This window comes from Nicotiana tabacum, chromosome 1 (assembly GCF_000715075.1).
Source record: "Nicotiana tabacum cultivar K326 chromosome 1, ASM71507v2, whole genome shotgun sequence".
Classification (NCBI taxonomy): Eukaryota; Viridiplantae; Streptophyta; class Magnoliopsida; order Solanales; family Solanaceae; genus Nicotiana; species Nicotiana tabacum.
Genome location: NC_134080.1, coordinates 215532328 through 215549874, shown reverse-complemented (window position 1 = coordinate 215549874; position 17547 = coordinate 215532328).

The following is a 17547-nucleotide window of genomic DNA, read 5'->3' as shown; positions in this document are numbered from 1 at the left end:
ATGCTTCGTTATCCGTGTTTTATGTGGTCGTGTTGGTTGGTTTGCGTTTGGTGTGATTTTGGTAAGAAATGATACACTTAGTCTCTTTTAAGAAGACTTAAGTTGGAAAACTCAACCGGATGTTGACTTATGAGTTAGAGGGCTCGGATGTGAGTTCCAATGATTTGGTTAGCTTCGGGAGGTGATTTGTGACTTAGGAGTGTGATCGGAAGTGGTTTTGGAGGCCCGGTGTAGAATTAGGCTTGAATTGGCAAAATTAGTATTTTGGAGATTTCCGGTTGATAGGTGAGAGTTTGATCCGGGTGTCGGAATGGAATTCCAAGAGTTTCCGTAGCTTCGTTATGTCATTTGTGATGTGTGTGCAAAATTTTAGGTCATTCGGACGTGGTTTGGTTGGGTTTTTGATCAAAAGCGTGTTTCGGAAGTTTTTAGAAAAGCTAGGCTAGAATTCGATGTGAATTGATGGATTTGGTGTTGTTTGAGGTGTTTTGATGATTGGAAAAAGTTTGAATGAGGTTTTAGGATGTGTTGGTACTTCTGGTTGAGGTCCCGGGGGCCTTGGGGTGGTTTCGGATGGCTAACGGGAAGTTTTGAGTCTTTGGAGATTGCAGAAAATGCTACAGCAGTTGCAGAGGATTTTTGGCCTTCGCGATCACGTGAGGTCCCTCGCAATTGCTTAGAAGGAAGTTGGGTGGCCCTGAGTTTGTTCTTCGTGTTTGCGTCTGATGGTTCGCGTTCGCGGAGGGGCCTTGAGGTTGTGCTTTGCGTCCGCGTGATGGGTGTTGCGTTCGCATAGTGGAGATGGGCGCGTGAAGGTCTAGGAGCTATTGCTCTTCGCATTCGCGTAAGTGGTACCATATTCCTGTAGGTTCAAAGGTCCAAAGCATCGCATTCGCGAAGGGTTATTGAAAATTGTGCATCGCGAACGCGTGAGTTTGACCACGTTCGCGAAGGAGGGATTTCCAGAACTGAACAGTGAAGTTTTTAAACATTTCCTCTGCGAGTTTTAGTCATTTTTCCACCATAGTTGAGTATTTTAAGAGCTCTTTGAGGGGAATTGAAGAGGGATGCAAGGAGAATTGATTGGAGGTAAGTTCTATGAACCAAAAACGTGATTATATTGTGAAATTAACCTAGAAATTCATGGAAATTTAGCTAAAAATAGAAGAACTAGGGCCTGGGATTTTGAGATTTTAAATTGGGATTTGAAGGGCCATTTGAGGTCGGATTTGAGAACTTTTGATATGTATGAACTCGTGGAGAGATAAGGAACCCGTTGATGTGAAAATTTCTTAGTTTTGAGAAGTGGACCCGGGGCTCGGGTTTTGCTAATTTCAGGATTTTTGATATTTTTCGATTGTTTTCGCTTGGGCTTTGTCCCCTTAGCATATTGTGACGTATTCGCTCTGGTTTTTGTCAGATTCGACGTGCGAGGAGGTCGATTTGAGAGGCAAAGGCAAAGCAAGCTAGAGCTTTAGCCGGTTTGAGGTGAGTATTGAATGTAAATGATGTCCTGAGGGTTTGAAACCCCAAATTACACATCGTAGTGCTATATTGAGGTGAGACACGTGCTTGATGAAGAGCGTGAGGTCGTGTACTATTGGGGATTGGGACTTGGTCCGTCCCGAGTGATTATTTTATCGCGCATTTTGATTGAAGCTTATTTGTTATCATTATTGTTTGGACTGATTGCCATACTTGGGCTTCGTGCCAACTATTTGAACCCTCCGGGGAGTTTTATCATAATTTCCTCATTGTTTTGACTTACTACTTGAACTCAGTCATACCATTTTCCACTGTTTTACAACTCAGCCACTTTTTACTCGGTTTTGAAACTAAAATGATACATATTAAATGATGTTTTGGGTTGAGAACTACTGTTTTACTAATGCCCGATGGGCTTATATGATTTCTGGACGGAGTACGGCCAAGGGCCAGATGTGAGGATACTATGGGATCGGGCTGCGCGCCACAACAGTGTTATACTGATATTGATATGAGGCCGAGGGCCTAGATTTGATGCCACGAGATGACTTGATATTGCATTTGGGCCGAAAGGGGCCCCTCCTGGAGTCAGCACACCCCTAGTGAGCTCTATAAACGATAAATATATGGATTGGGCTGCACGCCGCAGTAGGTACTATAGGATACCGTTCTATGTGTTGATTTTCTTTATATGTCTGTCACTTAACTGCTTATTTGTTGTAGCATTTCCACATTTCGTTTCCATTGGTTTATTGCTTTCATATTACTTGTTTAAAATGCCGCATTATAGATTACTCTGTGTTTCTCCATGATTTCTTATTCTCAGTCATTATTTATGCTTATTACTCACTGGGTCGGAGTACTCACATTACTCCCTGCACCTTGCGTGCAGATCCAGGTGCATCTGAGGCTGAGTGAGGATTTTCAGTTGAGCAGCGCATATCCGGGAGCATCGAGGTAGCTGCATGGCGTCCGCAGCCCTGATCTCTCCTTTCTATCCTTTTGATTTATCCACATTCCCTAGATTGATATGTATTAGGGTGATAAACTGGTGTTAGAGGCTCAGACTTGTGACACCAGATCTATATGGGCTATGTAGTAGTAGTATTATCATTTGAAATTCCGCATATTTAACTCTGGTTTCAGACTTTTAATATGGTTTTTTGGTAATTTAACCGTGTTAGCTAATAATGAACTATATAAGAAATGGGTTGAGGTTGTTAATTGGTCAGGCTTGCCTAGCAGTGTATTGGGCACCATCACGACCGGGATTGGGGTCGTGACAAACAACGATATCAAGTTAGTAATGATTTTAATGGTATTCATTCAGGGTATAGCGTTTTACTGGTTATGGTATTGTATCTTTTTTTTTTTCCTGTGATTTCTTAATTTAGGCCCTAAGTTCTAGCTTGAGAGCTTGTTGAGTCATTAGTTGTCATGGATGATATAAAGGGTTCCAATTGACCCCACACTGCCTTAAAATTTGGTTTGGACATTCATATGCTTCGAGTCACGTTTTTTTGTTGATTGATTCTTCTGGTTGGTTTTGTTTAATAGAGCATGGATGGCTACTGTCAATGGAATGGTGTAGTTTTAATTGGCAATTAAAAAGAGACATCGAATCATTATTTTGGCCTGAACAAGCTAATCGGCCAGTTTGTCCCTTACTAATTTATTTTCGCCAAGTATAATTCCAAATAGAAGGAAGTTTCTAAGCGTAGCTTGCTTTAGGTGCGTAACTAATTTATTACAACTACGGGTACAACTCCCGTGACGTGGTTGTGATAACTAGTTTAATTTAGTTTAAAATAGGAATACCTTTAGTTTGCCTTTAAAATATATATAACCTTTTTTTTAAATAACTTGAGGTGTGCCATGTTTTAAATCTATAACATATGGCCCTCACAAATTTAGATCAAATAATTTAGGGTGTGCCATATACAAATAAAATTCTTTAATCTATGGCCCTCATATAGATAAAAAATTAGTTTAGAAATGCCTTGAACCTTCGTAGTTTGCTTTAGGTGCATTAATTAAATAATTGTCATAGCTACGGTTACGGTTCCCGTGACGTAGTTGTGACGCTTAATTATCCGGGGATACATTTATGTGACTCAGCCACAATTTAATCTTTTAAAGCTAAACATATTGTAGATCGTGGGTATGGTTCCCGTGACATGATTCACAATATGTAACAATAATTATTAAAAAGCAGTTTTAAAAAAGGGTAAAAATGCACAATAGGTTAAAATATGTAATAAATAAGATAATTAGGCCAATTTTAATAGTTTAAGCGATCGTGATCGAATCGCGAAACCCAAAAATGCCTAATACCTTCTCCCGGGTTAACAGAATTCCTTACCCGGATTTCTGTGTTTTGCTGACTGTAAAACAGAGTCAATATTTTTCTCAATTTGGGATTTAAACCGGTTACTTGGGACACCATAAATTATCCCAAGTGGCGACTCTGAATTTTAAATAAAATAATCCCGTTTCGATTGTCACTTAAATTGGAAAAACTCCTATATACCCATTCTGGGGGTAGGAAAAAGGAGGTGTGACAAACGGGGTATTTTTGAAGTTCACACCATTATTCGCGGACACCGGGAGAATAATCTACAAACTGTGAATGAAGCCAGCAGGTTGTGTTCATGTAGGAAATGGACCATCTACCACATGCCGTGCGCACATGCCATGAAGTGCTTTCAACAAGTTGGTTTAGGGAAAACCAACTATGTTGATAGGCAATACAGTGTTGCTGCATACGTAAACACATATAATAGGTAGTTGCAGCCATTGGGTGCTGAGCATTATTGGTTGTCGGAACCATTTAAAATGCTGTGTAACAAGGACTATTTGCGCAAGCTGCATGTGCAAAAGAGAACGCGCATACAGAACCAAATGGATGTTGGTGATACCGTTTATGTGCGTAAATATGACTTATGCTCGCAAACAGGACACGACGTCGTAAATGTCCTTCAGCTGGTCTAGGTGGCGGTGGTAATCCAACTCCTGGTGCAAGCTCATCTAATGTACCCAACTATCAAGGATATACCTAGTGTTTTGTTTTCGTAATGTTTTTTGTAATAAGTGTCTGTACTTATTTATGTTGCAATATCTATCAAATAAAATTATGTTCCACAGTCTTGTTACATCTTATTATCTAACATGACCTTTTGAATTGGGATGATGATATGATAGTTCCAACATTCAACTTTTGAATTGTGCGGTTATACTACGTTTTGTGTGTTATCTTGTCGGTCTGAAAAGCTAACCGACTGCGAAAAAGCTGTTTCGTTCCAAAAAAAGTCAATATGTATAGCGCGGTTAAATACTACGTTTTGTGTATTGTCTTGTCGGTCTGAAAAGATGACCGACTGCGAAAAAGCTATTTTGTTTCAGAAAATCAATATGTATAGCGCGGTTAAATACTACGTTTTGTGTGTTGTCTTGTCGGTCTGAAAAGCTGACCGACTGCGAAAAAGCTGTTTCGTTTCAGAAAAAGTTAATATGTATATCGCGGTTAAATGCTACATTTTGTGTGTTGTCTTGTCAGTCTGAAAAGCTGACCAACTGCGAAAAAGTTGTTTTGTTTCAGAAAAATCAATATGTATAGCACGGTTAAATACTACATTTTGTGTTGTCTTGTCGGTCTAAAAAGCTGACCGACTACGAAAAAGTTGTTTTGTTTAAGAAAAAGTCAATATATATAGCGCGGTTAAATACTACGTTTTGTGTGTTGTCTTGCCTATAAATAACGGGCGCATTCTAGTTATTTTCTGCGCTTAACAATAACCAATACCCCATATTTCCATAAAAACAAGGGTTTTTACGCTTTAACAAATGTCTGAACCCCTTTATCTGCCAAGGTGCGAGTGCGGCAAAAAATGCATGATGCAAGACTGTTGGGATGATGGTGAAGCTGGACGCAGCTATTGGGCGTGTATGAACAAGTTTTATAGGGTTCCCGATGAACTTGTTGGCAATTTTGAGGTATGGATTGATGAAGCCTGTCAGCAGGAATACTACAAACAAAAGTTGCAGCATCTTCATTATTTGTGTTTGAAACAGTGGGCAAGAGAGCGACAATCCAAACAAGAAGTTGTGGAGTTAACGGAGAAACTCAAAGAGGTGGAAGAAAAAAAATAAGCTGAAAAAAAAATTTAAGTGGTTGGAGCAGAGAATACTAGGAGGTGGTGACTAAACAATGACATGTACATATTGAGCGTAGTAGTGTGTCTTTATGTTTCCCGTGTCATGTGTTTTCATTAGTTGTACTGAATTTTAGTTATGTTAAGTTCTATGTTTGTGTTTGTGTTGTACTCTTAAAATAAAGAAGAAACGGGGTAATAAAAACATAATGCTCATATTATGTAAGCATAAAAAATTGTTGTTATTATTTACATAATTTATTATTTACATAAAATACAAAAAAGAAAATCAATGAGTCCCACAACCTTTGTGCTTCAATGCAGCCGCTGGCCTGAGGCGCATCCCCTGCAGCCCAAATACACTATCAGGATCATCCTCATCAAGTCGCCTCTTTATATGAGGATGCGATGCAGCATGATCGTCAGTTGGGCTAGCAAGGTCGGCAAAAGGGGCCGTCGGTCCATCAACAACCTATAAAACAATATATAAGCTTAGTATATGAAAATATATATTAGTAATGTACGTGTTAAGTCAAAAAAAAGTTTCTTACCATGATCTTGTAGGGCTCCTGAATATAATTATCCGTGGTGTCCTTAGCATCGCACAAAGTGGCCTTCATGACAGGCTGGGATGAACCCTTACTAAGAAAATTAAAAATTAATTAGTCTCGGGTCAGCCGATCCTCAGCTACGGTCGATGGGTCTGAAAAGAAATGCTCCCAACCTCCGGTGAAGCTCGTGCCCATAATCAACAATGGATCTGATGGGGTCACCTGCGATGCTAGAAGCGCCAGCTGAAGGCTGTACGACGACATGCTGCTGGGATGATCGTCTGGCTGAGGAATGTCACTCGGCAGATAAGCTCCAACCTCCTCATCAGATGCCTCAATAGTTGACTTAACGCCCCTTGCTAGGGACCACCTCCTTGCCGACCCCATGACCCCGTGGGGCACCCCTGCCTCGTCCCTGTCCCCTCGGGCGTGCGATAGGCCTACCCCCCTAGTGGTGCTCTGGCGCCATATAATCAGGGTCGTGATCTAAGCGCTCGCCCTCTCTGGCTCGCTGCAGTGTCCGAAGAGCCAGCTCTATCACCTGCCGGCCATACTCAGTGACCGCAGGATTGCCGACATGCTGCTACATCTGCAGTCCCAACTGGTAGAATAAATCATGACCAATAGCCTGCACAACATTTAAAATATTAATTATAGAACACTATATCATAGTTATACGTAGAAATACCAAATAACATACCCGTGCCTCGTACCTCTCGGAGTATGGTCTGTACCGACCGCCAGCTTGATGAATGAGGTTCCCGATAAAAAGTTGGGTAATGCGGCAGTACCAGGATGTATACATCTGAACAGTCGCCTCCTGGATCTGTGAAGGTGGGGACAGAATCAGGTCTTCTTACCGGTCCCAAGTATGGACCTGTGCCTCTACCCATGCTACAAATGCATCATCCGCCCTCGAACGATCATCCCGCTGATAATGTGTAGTCTCCCATGTAAGCCCCCTCGGTATAATTTGCGAACTGCCAAACTGGCGAAGTACCCGCTCTGTGGCATGAAGCTCCACAATATCGAGGCACATCAGCGGGGACGTAAGTGCTCCAAATCAGTCGGTCGGCTGAGCAATAATCGGGCAGGCCACCTATCAAGTCGTCGCTGTATGGAGTCTAGATGAACTATCAAATAAGAACATAAAAGTGAGTATGCGCAACACAAGTGAATCTATACCAAGTAAGTTTAGGTACGCATTTACCTGTGCGCCCTCCAACATATCCAACACATCTCTGACAAGGGGGAGATTATGATGAGCATCATAAACTCGGTAATTTCCACACCGGAGAACCCACCTCCTAGCTAGAGGGAGAAATGGAGGTGGTACATCTGGAGGTAACGGTGGTAGAGGTGGCTATAATACCAGGAACTGCTCCCAGGCCCAAACCTAACATACAAAGTTGACGTAAGGTTTAAGATAAATTTTGACTAGATAGAATTGGAAGTAATGAATAGAGTATTCGAATATGTTTTCACCTGTAGAAGCGGCAGAAAACCACATATAAAACCTCAACATCCTGCAGTGTGATGGTGGCCTCGCCAATGGGCAGGTGAAAAGTGTGCATCTCTGGTCGCCACAGCTCTATCAAGGCCGTGATCAGAGACCAGTCGAGCTACAACCGCCTAATCTCAAAAATCCTATAGAAGCCCGTATCTCGCAAGCGCTGGACTACACATTCATGGAAAATTCTACCCCTCATAAAGTCCCACAAGTTGTCCACTCTTCTGGCGTGGAGAGTCTGGGCCAGTAGCTCTCTCTCCCATACGTAGGTGGACCTATGATCACCCTGTAACACTAATACCTCATCAGAGAAAGGGCCAGGATGCACAGGCGGCACGTCCATGTCGTCTAGTGTAAATTAAACAATATTAATTGTGTGCTTGTTTGTAAATAATTAATATTCAATTATTTAATTGGACAGAGTATATATCTATTGGTTCCAGGCTCGATATTTGAGGCCCAGTAGCACCAAGCTATCCTGAATTCTTATGTGTGTCAATTTCAATACTTTTCATAATTTTATGTGTTTGTTTTATAAATTAAGTAATTAATTTTTAATTGGACATCATATATATATCTATGGGTTCCAGGCTCAATATTTGAGGCCTAATAGCACCAAGCTATCATGAATTCTTATGTGTGTCAATATTATTTTTTTATAATTTGTGTGTTTGTTTTATAAATTAAATAATTAATCTTTAATTGGACAGCGTATATATCTATGGGTTCCAGGCTCGATATATAGGCACAGTAGCATCAAGCTATCCCGAATTCTTATGTGTGTCAATTTCAATTTTTTTTTTCATAATTTTGTGTGTTTGTTTTATAAATTAAATAATTAAGTTTTAATTGGACAGCGTATATATCTATGGGTTCCAGGTTCGATATTTGAGGCTCAATAGCATCAAGATTTCCTAAATTCTTATGTGTGTCAATTTCAATATTTTTTATAATTTTGTGTGTTTGTTTTGTAAATTATTAATATTTAATTATTTAATTGGACAGAGTATATATCTATGGGTTCCAGGCTCGATATTTGAGGCCCAGCAGCACCAAGTTTTTCTGAATTTTTATGTGTGTCAATTTCAATATTTTTATAATTTTGTGTGTTTGTTTTGTAAATTATTAATATTTAATTATTTAATTGGACAAAGTTTGTGTTTGATCTATCAATATAGTAGATACTTAAACTACAGGAATTCTACGCTAAAAGACTTAATATTTTACTATGCTAAAAGACTCTATATTTTACTAGGCTAAAAGGGCACTAGTCTTTAAGTAAATAAATAACCAAAACTAAATAAAAACAACAAAGATATTTTAATAACATAATATTCACGAAATTACATATAAAATAGTAAAAGAAATTTATGAACATTTTTACTAACAAAAAAATGATCTCTCAACTTTTAAATATTTTTTTAAAACGCTAATATCTTAATCCGGATAAAAATAACATACTAGTTTAATCGCAAGCAAAACACAAAATAACATGAAAACACATTCAAGACAACTAATATGCATTATTATACGAGTTTCGGCATAAACTAAATTGGAATACCTCGATTTATATTTTTAGAAAAGCCAAAAAATTAAAATTTTGAGTCCGCAACGAGGAAATCACAACAATAGACGACTTGGGTAGGATGTGGGACCTAAAATCTTATCTTTTTGTGTGACGGGTGGGGTCCACTCGGATTTTTTTGGAGAAAAATTGGGGGAGGGGGACCGCTGCTGTTTTGTTTTTTTTCTTAAAAATGGGGAGTTCTGTTTCTGTCGTGTGGGAAGAAGAAAGGCTTTTTTAGAGCTGTCAAAACGGGCCAGCCCAGCCCAGCCCAGTTCAAGCCTTGCGGGCTTTTAAATTTAGTGGTTTAGGACGGGCCGGCCCGCCACATGAACGAGCCTTAAAATGGCCACCCCAACCCAGCCCTAAGAGGGCCGCGGGGCATGGGTGGGTCGGCCCTTCAATTTTTTTTTAAGAAAAAAGAATTTTTTAAAATTCTTAAATATTTTTTCGTGATATAGTCTATTAATCATGTAAATAACTTTTGCTTGCTTAAAGCGTAAAACAAGCTTGATATTTGACGAGGAATCTCGTAATTGAAATGTAAATTCTCTATATCTCTATCTCTTCTTTTTTAAAGTTACATGAATATTTTCTTAATACTTTACTTTCATTTTGCTCAGATTCAGGGATTACTTCAATAAATTTAAATACTAAGGTTTTTGTGACGACCCGATCAGTCGTCTCATGAGTTACCGCTCCGTTTTTCTCCATTTCAGCTTCTTTATGCTTCGTATCCGTGTTTTATGTGATCGGGTTAATTAGTTTGAGTTCGGAGAGGATTTTGGTAAGAAATAAGACACTTAGTCTCTTTTAAGAAGGCTTAAGTTGGAAAAAGTCAACCGGATGTTGACTTATGTGTTAGAGGGCTCGGATGTGAGTTCCGATGGTTCGGTTAGCTTCGGGAGGTGATTTGTGATTTAGGAGCGCGATCAGAATGGGTTTTGGAGTTGTAGAGAAGATTTAGGCTTGAATTGGCGAAATTGATATTTTGGCAAATTCCGGTTGATAAGCGAGATTTTGATATAGGGGTCAGAATAGAATTCCGAAAGTTGCAGTAGCTTCGTTGTGTCATTTGGAATGTGTGTGCAAAATTTCAGGTCATTCGGACAAGATTTGATAGACCTTTTGATCGAAAGCATAATTTAAGAGTTCTTCGGATTGAATCCTATGTTAAATTGGTGATTTGATGTTGTTGGAAGTGTTTCGAAGTGTTGAACAAGTTTGAACGATGTCATGGGATGTGTTGGTACAATTAGTTTGAAGTTTCGGGGGTCTTGGATAGGTTCCGGGATGTTTTAGTCCAAAAATCATAGTTGCAGCAGGTCGAGGAGGGTTGCAGGCCCCAGAACTCACCCACGCGGTACGCACAAAAATAAGTGCGCCGCGGTGAGTGCAATGCGGACCGTACAAAAGCGGCTGCGGCTGCGGTAGGCGTCGCGCGGACCGCACAAAAGTGGGTGCGGCCGCGGTGAAGAAACGTTCCGCTGGTCCTACTTCGGAATCTCATATCTTTTGATCTACAAATAATTTTGAGGTGATTCAAAAACGAAAGTTATAGTCCTTCGTGTCTAGTTTCCAGAAAACTAAAGACATCACAATTTGGACATCCGTAACAAAATTTATAGCCAAAATACTAAAGCCTATCACTGCAGAGGAAGGCCTGTGCGGCCGCGGTTGTGTTTGCGCGGACCGCGGTTGTTTTCGTGCTGACCCGCGGTAGCTGAAATCTGAGGGGGTACCTATAAATATGAGGTTTTGGATTTTATTTAATATTTTGACCTAGAGAGCTCGGATTTTGGCGATTTTTCGAAGGTTTTTCAAGAAATTCGTCGGGGTAAGTGATTTTAACTCAGATTTGGCTAGAGTACATGAATCTATCACTGAATTCATCATTTAATTTGTGATTTGGGATGGAATTTGGGAAGAAAATTGTGAAACCTTTCAAAAATGTAAAACGATGATTTGAGGGACCAAATGGTATCGGAATTGGATAATTTTGGTATGGTTAGACTCGTGAGAGTATAAGGATTCTAGTTTTGTGAATTTGGTCAAATTTCGAGACATGAGTCCGGGGCTCGGGTTTTGGTAATTTCGGGAATAGTGCCATTTGTTGATTGTTTTCGCTTGGGCTTTGTTCACTTAGCATATTGTGACGTATTCGTTCTGATTTTGGAGAGATTCGACGCACGTGGAGGCCGATTCGAGGGGCAAAGGCATCGCGAGCTAGAGATTTCACCGGTTCGAGGTGAGTAATGAATGTAAATGATGTTCTGAGGGTTTGAAACCCCGGATTTGCACATCATAGTGCTATATTAAGGTGAGACACGCGCTTGATGATGAGCGCGAGTCGTTTACTATTGGGGATTGTAACTTGGTCCGTCCTGAGTGATGCTTCTACTGCGTATTTGATTAAAGCTTATTTGTTATCATCATTATTTGGTCTGATTGTCATATTTGGGCTTCTTGCCAATTATTTGAACCCTTCGGGGAGTTTATTTACTATTTCCTCACTGTTTGACTTACTACTTGAACTCAGTCGTACCGTTTTCTACTGTCTTACAACTCAGCCACTTTTACTCGATTTTTGAAACTAAAAGATATATTAAATGATGTTTTGGATTGAGAACTACTATTTTACTATTTCCCGAGGGGCTTATATGATTTCTGGACTGAGTACGGCCAAGGGCCAGATGTGAGGATACTATGGGATTGGGCTGCACGCCGCATCAGTGTTATACTGATATTGATATGAGGCCGAAGGCCTAGATTTGATGCCACGAGATGGCTTGATATTGCGCTTGGGCCGCAAGGGACCCCTCCCGGAGTCTGCACACCCCCAGTGAGCGCCGTCGACGATAAATAAATAGAGCGGGCTGCACGACGCAGCGGGTACTATAGGGTACCGTTCTATGTGTTGATTTCTCTTTATATGTCTGTCACTTAACTGCTTATTTGTTGTAGTATTTCTACATTTCGCTTCCATTGTTTTATTACTCTCATATTACTTGTTTTTAAACTGCCGCAGTATATATTACTCTGTGTTTTCCGTGATTTCTTATTCTCAGTCATTATTTATGCTTATTACTCACTGGGTTGGAGTACTCACATTACTCCCTGCACCTTGCATGCAGATCCAGGTGCATCTGAGGCTGAGTGAGGATTATTTCAGTTGAGCAGCGAATATCCGAGAGCATCGAGGTAGCTGCATGGCATCCGCAGCCCTGATCTCTCCCTTCTATCCTTGTTATTAATTATTATTCCCTAGATGGACATGTAGTAGGTTGTTAAACTTGTACTAGAGGCTCGAGACTTGTGACACCAGATCTGTATGGGCTATGTAGTGGTATCATCATCTGAATTTCCGCATATTTAACTCGTTGTCTTAAACTCTTATTGGACTAATTTAGCAATTTAACTGTGTTAGCTGATAATGATTTTTATAAGAAAACAGAAGGGGTTGTTAGTTGGTCAGGCTTGCCTAACAGTGTGTTGGGCGCCAACACGACTGGGGTCGGGGTCGTGACAGTTTTTTAATTTAGGATTAATATCATTTGTTAATTTCATCATTATAGTCCATAAATTTTTTTTAAATTTTTTGAAATTCGCTAGTGGTCAATTGTTTTTTTTTGGTGTATTCAAAATTGATCTTTTTCTATACTAAAGAGTAATTTAAATATTAATAGTGTATTAAAGTAATCTAAACTGATCATTGGCCACTTAAAGTAATATTTTCTTTTGAAAAATGAATATTATTGGCCAACTAAAACTTTTCAAGTTCGTTATTAATTAAGCAAAAGAAAAACTAATTTTGTCATATTACATGCATGTCAAAAATCCAAATTCTAGTCGATATGGAAGGCTAATTGAACAATCTAGGGTTGGGGAATGATGATTATAGTTAATAATATTTTTTAGTTTTTGCTTTTTTAAATATTAAATATTTAGTAATTAATTAATGGGGTTTTGACACAGTTACCCACAAAAATAAAACTATTTATCCTTGTCTACCCATTTATTTTTCTACCCATAAACTAATTACATTTTCTACCCATAGTAGTTTTTGTGGGAAATCTTTTCTTTATTCTCCAATCCTTTTTTATTTCTATGCTTCTTTTCTTTCTTTTTTTTTTCTCCTTTTTTTCTCTCTTTTTCTTCTTATTGTTTTCTTTTATCCCTTTCTAATTTCATTTAACTTCTTTTTTCTATATTCTTTTTCTCTTTATAATCTAATTTCATTTACTGTTTTCGCTATTTTTTATTATTCTTTTTTTTATATTATTACTAAAGAAAAATTAAATTGTGTATTAATCAAATGTAGCTAATACAACTAAAAAATATTAACTAACATATGATACCAGTATAGTATGTAGCTATACCAACAGGGTATATAATTGTACGCAAAAAGTTAAAAAGTTTTTTTAATTCAATTATTAAACTGAAATAATATCAGTTGTCAATAAAAATTTCAAAAAATTCTAAAAGGATCTAATTGTAAGAGTATACCGTTACATTATATAGCATACTATAATTTTATTTTATTTTTTGCATTTATAATTTTTTTTTTTTGCATTTCAATTTGCCCCTCACGCCGGGTAAAATCTTAAAGCAAATTAAAAGGGAAAAGACAAGTGAATTTACTGGTAATAAATATACTATTATAGTATATTGTATACTATTACATCATACTGTTACAGTATATTGCATATTATTACAGTATACTATAACAATATATTGTATACTATAATAGTATACGGTTGCAGTATAACTATATACTCCTATAGTATATTGTATACTGTAGCGGTATACTGTTAGGTAACTGTGTTCTTCTTTGATTATTACAATATACCATTGCAGTATATTGTAAACTATAATAGTATACTGTTACAGTATAGCCATATACTCCTACAACATATTGTATACCGTAGCAGTATACTATTGCGTAGCTGTGTTCTTTTTCGATTTTCAGCTGAAATTTCCAACTCAATCACCTCAAATCAGCTCTAAATGCTATCAAATTTCGGTATGAACTTCCAGAAGGTATTATAGGTAATATTTAACAACACACACTTTGAATCAAATAAGAAATCTACAAAATAAAATTTTTAAGCCAAGGCAAGAACAAGAGCCTAGGGAAAGAACAATCAATAAAAAGTGGAGCAGAATTGAAACTAGCGAGCGCTCAACTTCTCAGATAATCAGATCTAATTTCTTTTTGAAGATGGATATAAGGGAAATGGAAGAACAATTTTGTAAGAACAAATTACAAGTAAGTCAAGAAATAGCAAACAAGAAAATAATTCAAGGATCTGGAGTTACTAAAATTAAGACCAAGCCTTCTTTAATCTTGGGTCTTCACCCAAATTTCTCTGCTCCTATAGAGTCATCAACTACCTGCTAGGGGTAAGTTGAAGTTGTGCTCTCATCCAAATTCTCAACGTAGAAAGGTAATATAGCTTCTCATGCGGCCTTGGCTGGTGATACGAATCTCATTTGCATCAATGGGTGTTTCTACTCTTGGCTTTTACACCTTCTGGTACCGATCCATATATTATTAATAACAACAAATCAAGTAAAAAATTCAAAGAAGAAATTACTACTAATTCAGAAGCAAGAAGACAAATTTGGATTTGTTAGGGGTGTAAAATGGAAGCTAGGGTTTGAGAGATGGGATCTGGAACATGAAGTTGTGCCCTCGTCCAAATTCTCGGTGTAGAAAGAATAGCTATTTTAATAGAATAAAGAATAAGCGGGTAAATAGTTTGGACCGCATGGGTAGGAGTAATAAAGAGTGTGGGCCTGAGCATTAAAGGGTAAATAGTTTGTAATTATTGGGTATAAAGTGATATTTTCTCTTAATTAATTTATTAATTTTTAGCCCATGGGCCAGCCCAGGCCCAGCCTCGGTCAAGCCTAAAGGACTAGCGGGCTGACTTGGACCTGGCTTATAAGCCTTAGTTTTAAATGGGCACAAAAAATGCTAGCCCAACCCTACCCAAGTAGCGGGCTGGGTTGGGCTGGATTCATGGGCTAAGCCCATTTTGACGGCTCTAGGCTTTTTAATTAAGAGGTATAGCACGGTATTATTCCGCGCTATATATAACGCGGTATTACTCAGTGCTATATAAAACGCGGTATTACACCGCGCTATACTTTAATGGCAGAAACACCGTTAAAGTATAGCGTGGTGTAATACCGTGTATATATAGAAAAGTATCCTTTTTTAGCCGTAAAAACTTATTTTGAGTCCAAAAACCCAACATTTAGGTTTCGAACTCTTCGGTCAAATAGCATTAAATAAAATGGAACCATTACGTGTTAGCATACTGATTATCTAAAGTATGCTTCCACAAATTAGTGCAGTTTGTGTGAGACTTGGAACTCTTGAGTGCTAGAAAATGGATGAAGGAAAAGTGCTTTGCTCGTGAATCGTTGTCGTCGCAGTAAACAACGGTACTAAATTGGGGGCACTAATAATAGTACAATTCAAGCCGAATATTTGGTCCATCTCAAGAGATAACGCATCTAGCAGTTCCAGAAGCGCTCCTTTTCAACGCTACAAGTGGCCATACTCCTCTCTCTTGGGTGTAAGCGGGTCATAATTTAACGTTTATGGGTTATGAACCTACGATTAAATTTGGGAAAAATTCAAAAATAGCCAGATTTACAACTAGTTTCAAAAGTAATCGAAATTTAGCCACTTTTCATGTAAAGATAAATCTAAGCAAAAACACTGTTCAAAACCCGGAAAATACGCCAGTATATTATACTGGAGTTCCAGCATAAATATGCTTGATGTCACGATCCGGATTTCCCACCCTCGGGAGTCGTGATGACGCCTACTTGTAGAAGCTAGGCAAGCCACGAACTTAGAAACCTTTAACTCTTCTATTTTTAATCCTTTTTACATCTTATATTAACAAGGAAATAAACAGTTAAATAACAGCGGAATATGAGATTAAGCGGAAGTCTTAAATAAATATAAAACCAGAATGTCTCGAAAGTCAATACCTGCCTCTACCTAGAACCTGGTATCACAACATTCACGGACTACTAAGAGTACTAAATACAACCGTTTGAAAGAAATGTAACACTGTTTGTCGCGAATACTTGAGATAACAGAATATATACTAAGATAGAGGAGACGCCGGGCATGCGGACGCCTGCAAGGCTACCTCGATGTCTCGGTGGACTGAAGGCTGGCTCCCGAGCTACTGCTGCTGATCAAGTGCCGCTCCAGTATATGCACAGAGTGCAGAGTGTAGTATCAGCACAACCAACCCCATGTGCTGGTAAGTATCTGGCCTAACCCCAGCGAGGTAGTGACGAGGCTAGGACCAAACTCCAGATAAACCTGTGCAGTTATATAATATATAACAGAAATATAAACAGGTAACAACAGTTTTAAAGGGAGGGAAAAACATGCTCTGGGAAAACATATCGGTTATATCAGAAACTTAATAAAGTATGGAAGCACACTTGATGTCTACAATCAATACGATAACAATATTGTTGCGGCGTGCAACCTGATCCAATATAATATCCATTGCGGCGTGCAATCCGATCCACATATATAACTATTGCGGTGTGCAACCCGATCCAATATAATATCTGTTGTGGTGTGCAACCCGATCCACATAAATAATTATTGCAACGTGCAACCCGATCCACATATATAACTATTGCGGCGTGCAACCCGATCCAATATAATATCTGTTGCGGCGTGCAACCCGATCCACATATATAACTGTTACGGCGTGCAACCCGATCCAATATAATATCTGTTGCGGCGTCAACCCGATCCACATATATAACTGTTGCGGCGTGCAACCCGATCTAGTATAATATCTAATAATGTTGCGGCGCGCAACCTCTTTCAAATATACAGTCAACAATAATTATAATTAACCGTCCTGGCAAGGGATCAACAATAGACTACACTATTCCGGCAAGGGAATCAATAGTACAAGTATATACGTCCCGGCAAGGGAGACACAACCATAACTAAACTATAACTTAACTAGTTTCAACATCTAACTACCTCAGCTATAACTAAACTTGTTACAACACCTAACTACCCAGCTATAACCAAATTTGTTACAACACCTAACATGAGGAATCATCATCCTAAACGTCCGTAATATCAATTAAAAACACAATGCAAGGAACCTCAACTCAACAATAGCCCGGCAAGGGGTAACATAAGGGTCTCTTCTCTTTCTCACTTTTACTTCACAATTCACTTCACAACTCGAGCCAACGCTCTAGAGTTTCGATTATCACTTA